This window comes from Notothenia coriiceps, unplaced genomic scaffold, assembly GCF_000735185.1.
Source record: "Notothenia coriiceps isolate Sejong01 unplaced genomic scaffold, NC01 NC01_scaffold00004939, whole genome shotgun sequence".
Lineage (NCBI taxonomy): Eukaryota > Metazoa > Chordata > Actinopteri > Perciformes > Nototheniidae > Notothenia > Notothenia coriiceps.
Genome location: NW_011337640.1, coordinates 248 through 6,035, shown reverse-complemented (window position 1 = coordinate 6,035; position 5,788 = coordinate 248). Strand labels below are relative to the sequence as shown.

The 5,788-nt window shown below is 37.9% G+C and overlaps 1 pseudogene; it reads right to left on the bottom strand.

Moving 5' to 3' along the window:
* Positions 1-4,211: 4,211 nt before the first annotated feature.
* LOC104942701 (sodium/calcium exchanger 2 pseudogene) lies at positions 4,212-5,343 on the bottom strand (annotated as a pseudogene).
* Positions 5,344-5,788: the final 445 nt, after the last annotated feature.

Genomic DNA, 5,788 nt, shown 5'->3' with positions numbered 1-5,788 from the left:
CACACACTTACTTACTTACACACTTACACACTTACACACACACACACACACACACACACACACACACACACACACACACACACACACACACACACACACACACACACACACACACACACACACACACACACACACACACACACACACACACACACAGAAAGGAAGCGTTTTTTCTTCAAATGCTCTCCTTTATTTAGGTATTGACCCCCCCTTAGAAATAATAACCAAAATAAATTGCAAAACAAATCGTAAAATCCATGCACAATTCCCTGAAATAAAAACAGAAACCCATAGCAAGGAGTAAAAAACAGTCAATTTAACAAACAGTCAAACAATTTCAGAGATGAGAAGGTGTGTTCATGTGTGTGTTTGTGTGTAGTGCTATCTGTTTGAAATATTCTGTGAGTTTCAGAGATTCTCAATTGTATTTCTACCTTTAAATTGCAACCAGTTCATGAAAAACACCAAAATATATCATAAATATTTTTGACCCAGACTGCACAAACAGTGGAGTTTCACGTATAAAACGTGTTTTGCAAAAATAATCAATGAACCGAAAAGTGACAAATCCAACCTGAATCCAGTTCCTGATACATTCCAGCTAACTCAAAAATATCAGATCATTTTTTTAAATACATTTAATTATAACTTATTAACTCAAAAGAGTGGGTACTTGTTTTTTTATTTTAGTTAAGATTATGAAATGGTAAACCAACAAGACGTTCTGAAATTTAAATCATAAATGACTATATTATAGTTAGTCAAAGCTACACAATATTAAGATACCTGAAAAAGCCTAAATAAATTATAGGTTTGAAAAATAAAAACAAGTCGAATCTAAACATTTTGAATATTTTTGCAGTTTGCAGGCAATTCTATTGTTGCAGATATGCAGTTAAGTGCAAACAAACAGACATGGAGTTAATTGATATGAAGATATGGGAGAAATGTTCCAAGTGTGGAGTAAAAGTATCTACAAGAAGAGAAAATGTGTTTTTTTAACGGCAAAACAATCCCCTCACAAAGGAAATTAGAAGGGAATATGCTTATTTCTGTATAATATGTAAATAGTGGCTTGAACTGATGCAACACATTTATATTTTCAAAAAATAATTAAACATTGACTTTAATGTTTTGTCAGCAGGTTCAACTTAATTGTATTAGGTTAGTTTAAAGCAGTTATATTACGTTGAGATATTTTTTTCAACTAGCCTTATAGAATTAAGTCAAATCTGTTGGCAAAAAATATTTGAATTAAAGGTGGGGTAGGTAAGTTTGAGAAACCGGCTCGAGATACACTTTTTGTTATATTCCATGGAATGCTCTTAACATCCCGATAGCAATGAATATCTGAAGTGCTTTGACAAAAAATCCATACAAAAATGTCATCTGTGGAAGCCGTAGCGCTGTACAAAGCACGACCAATCATCTGAGCCGGCCCGGCTAAAATAACTGGATGGCCTACCTGCCTGTCAGCCTTCCATCTGTGCACAAACTTATCTCATGCCCTCATTGGTCATGTGCGCGTTCGTGTGTGTTGGAGGAGGGGCTCTGTAGGAAGTGGCAGATTTTCTCCGGTTGTGTATTTTCAAATTCTAGCGCTCTCGAGCTGGTTTCTCCAAAATTACCTCCCCCACCTTTAAGGTAAATTTTTCCAACTTGTTGTTGTGTTTTGTGAAAACCCTAAAAACTCAATTTTGAGGATTTTGGATGTTTGTTATAACCTTTCAAAACCTTTAATCTCAAAAATACAAGTCTTTCCTTTATTTCTAAATCCAGTGATATTGATTTATTTAATAATCAGTTGTGATTCAAGTCAACCAGTGTTTGCTTATAAACCAGAAAGCTGCTTTATTTCCACAGAAAAAAACAAAAGGTGTTGATCTCAAAACACCATCAGCTTTTGAAATTTACTTTTTTATTTTTGACATCTCATTGCAGGCCAGGAAAAAACATACCCCCTCCATTATAATTAAAATGTGCCCCCTTTCTCTGTTACACAAATACAAGTGAAAAGAACAATATAATTAATGAAGCTTTTCCTCAGTGTCTCACAAATTCACATTTCACTTTTATTCCAAATAAAATAAAATAAGACTGCTGCCTTGAGAGGTGATGTGTATGATAAATATAGTTGCCTCTTTTACAGAATTAAGACATTTCATATTTTTTAAGACAAAATGACGATTTAGAGTGGTGAAAAACCCCGCTTGTGCACACACACATACACACACACATGGCAGATTAAAAATAATACAACCAAATAAACAATATAAATAACCCTCTAAAGGCGAGGATAAAAAAATTCCTTGACATCATGAACACCTGCTAAACTCAAGACTAAAAATGTTTTTTTCAGGATTCAAAAAGGTGACAAAGTGAGCCCCCGGAAAATAAAACAACACACACTTCCACTGGCTCAGATGACTGCAGATAACCTGTACTGTAAATGAGATGTGTGTGCGTGTGTTTGCATGCCCCCCTCCTTGCATGACACCTATACTGTGTCAATGTAAACATACACAGAAAATTATGTACAAAACGTGGGTGTTTTTGTGTTTTAATGGGACCCGTCCTCACAGCGTCAGTGGACCCCATATCGACTGAATGTGTGCGTGTGTGTGTGTGTAAATGTGGGGGGAGCAGGTGTGGTCCAGGGCCGGGAAAGAGCATCCGAATCAGCCACAAGACGTATTTACAACACTGCTCACCACAGAGGAAGAACACTGAGGAAGAGGTGGAGTGAGAAGAAGGGATGAACCACAGGGACTGGAGATTGACATCCCCCTTGTGGAAATACAGTGTCACTGCAACCATTTTTTTTCTTTACTTTTATTTTATTTCATTTTTTTTAACAGATGTTCCATCCCACCTCTTTGGTAATCTCTTGGATGATTTTTTTATTCGACTGATTATATACTAACATATGCAAATTAAGTAATAAATATATTTTTTCTGCTACTTCTTGGGAGTTTTAAACGAGTAATAATTTTTTTCTATTGTTTTTTATAAACAAAGCACCAGTCGTGTGTTAAACAGCATTCAGTATCGATGTCAAGCTACTTTGAAATTCATCCTGGAGCTATCTGCTGCTCTGACACCCACACTGGCTTCTCTTTACTGAAGAGTTTCAATCCTACTCTTTACAAAATTAGCAGAAGCGGGAGATGTTAAGGGAAAAACATGTAATTTGAGTCTTTTTTTGAATCACTGCCAACCTAACACCTACATATTTGATTATGGAATCACTTTAGATTTTCTCTTATATAATGAAAACAGATTTTACTTCATTGTAGATGCGCTGATTGATATTTATCAATGATTAGATGATGTTTAACATTAAAGGTGTCGCTCACAGTTACAATCCTTAGTAGTTTATGCTGAATCCATTGTAATAGATCTGCAAGGATTATTACATTGATGGTAACATAATTATAATTCATTGTTAAATTAAATTGTCATGCGGAAATGTCAGAAAATGCTGTTTTCAGCAACTTAAATATATGATTTGGTGCTTTTCTCTGTTTTATATCATATTCTAGGCGATATATATATATTTTTTTCTAATAGCTTAACAAGACATTTCTGCATACTTTTTTTGTATGCAAATGCCTTGTGGTTTAATTCGGAAAGAATTGTGTTCTCATTTACTTATTTAATAAATTAGAGCCCAAGATTATGTTTAATGCTGCAATGCCAGGGATTCAGTTGGAGAAGCTAACGTAAGAGCAGATAGCAGCAATTAAGGTTATGTGATGACACGCTCTGTATTAAAGTTTCACATTTTATAAAGGCAGCTTTAAAAGCGGTTCTGGAAGAAGCTCTTCAGTTGTTCAGCTCAGTGTGGGCGGCTGCAGCTCCACAGGCACTCTGTTCGGTCCATAGTGACACCTTAAATATTGGCCTTTTGCACACGTACAAGTAGAAGTCTCAATAAATAGATCTATACAGCAAAGTGCATGGAAGGAACAGTAGAAAAATACCTCTTAATTTATTTCTGCAGCAACATGTTTTTTTTCGTTTTTTTTCTAGGATTTCTGATTGAAAAGTTGAAAACTCGAGTGAGACCAAGATATCAGTAAATAAATAAAATACAATGTCATATTTTTACCTAGGCAAGATACATAACTCTTAGAAATGTGAAGAAGACATCGTTCCAGTATATAGTTTGACCCCCCCACCCCTCCCGTTTAGCCACAGACATCCTTAGAGCAGAAAGTGACCACATTTAAACAAATATTCAAAATATACAGAAAATATGGAAATATATTATATATAGATACGTATAGAGTACGGAAGTAATGTTCAGGGCAGTTTGACCCTGTTCACTGTGTCCACCATCACGATCGCTCTTCTTCTTCTTCTTCGTGTGATTTCTGAGAACTCTGCAGTGCTCCTTAGGAAACTATGCAAATAAAAAATAAATACTATAAATCCATCCCACAGTCACTCAACAACATATTCCCCATTTACGATATTTTGCTATTCCTTAACATTGATCAGAAAATAGTTCTTTTAATCCTTTATTTGTGTTTGTGTGTGTTTTTTTTTCATTTTATTATATCTGTTGCATTTTTATCGCCAAAATACTTTTTAGAAAAAGTCGTTCTCGTCAGACGTTGAGAAAAATATAGACCTCTGATTAACTCAACCCTCTCCGGATATAAGACTTCAGTCTCTTCCAGGTCTGCGTGGCATCTTCTGGACTCGATGGTGACCCAATCCCAAATGTAAGCGAACTGGCGCCGGCTCAGGACGGCGATCTTCTCCTGCAGGAAACTCGCCTCCGAGCATCCTTACAGAAGGGGTTGAGGGAGAGAGATAGAGGCGTCTGGGAAAACCAAACCTCTCCTGTTCATACAAACCATACAAGACCAAAAAATCCCACAGTGAGAAGCCACCCTCTGAAGTTGTACTTTAAACCCCTGCATGTTTGTATTCCCCTGTTTAAAAGCCCTCTATATGACAGTAGGCCTCCAGGCTGGAGAACAGGATGTAGAGGAACCAGAGGCCGAATAAGAAGGCGGACGTGGCCAGTCTGTGACCCCGCGGACCGCCCAGTTCCCCTCCGATGTGGGCGCGGCGCCGGTAAAGCAGCACCGAGATGGCAAGGAAAGCGAAGATTGTGAAGAGCGTGACGGAGAAGGCGAGCGATCCGGCCTCCACCACGAACGGCTTCCCCTTCATGTGCCAGTAGATGGCCGCCACCGACCAGGCCAGGCCGATGCCCAGGAACACGTTGACGGCGTTGCTGCCGGTCACGTTCCCGATGGAGGCGTCGGCGTACGTGTCCTGCACCGCTGATACCTTACTGGCAAAGGTGTCTGCAGAGAGAGAAGTCATTAGGTTTTCATGCACATTCTGAACTTTGATTGGCACACAGAAATAAAAGAGTCCCACCCATTTTAAACAACATTAAAAAGCAAGATATTAAATAACCAAACTTTGGCCAAAATACTGTGTATACAATTTTTCTAACGTTTAACTTTAAAGGTCCCCTATTATACTGTTTTTCATCAATATATTATAGGTCTCAGATATATACAAAACATGTCTCTGAAGTGTTGGGCTCCAAACACCAAACAGATCATTGCAGCATTACCCATAATCCCCTCTGTTTCCAAAGTGCTGATTCTCTGTCTGTTACTTAGATGAAAATAAGGAGCCCCTCCCCACGCCCCTCTGAGAGACATTTGGTTAAAAAGAACACAATGGTGCTCTAGGAGGAGATTCAGGTGAGTAAGGGGGGGGGGGTTGCCTTGGTTGCTGATTGGCTAATGGTTAAACA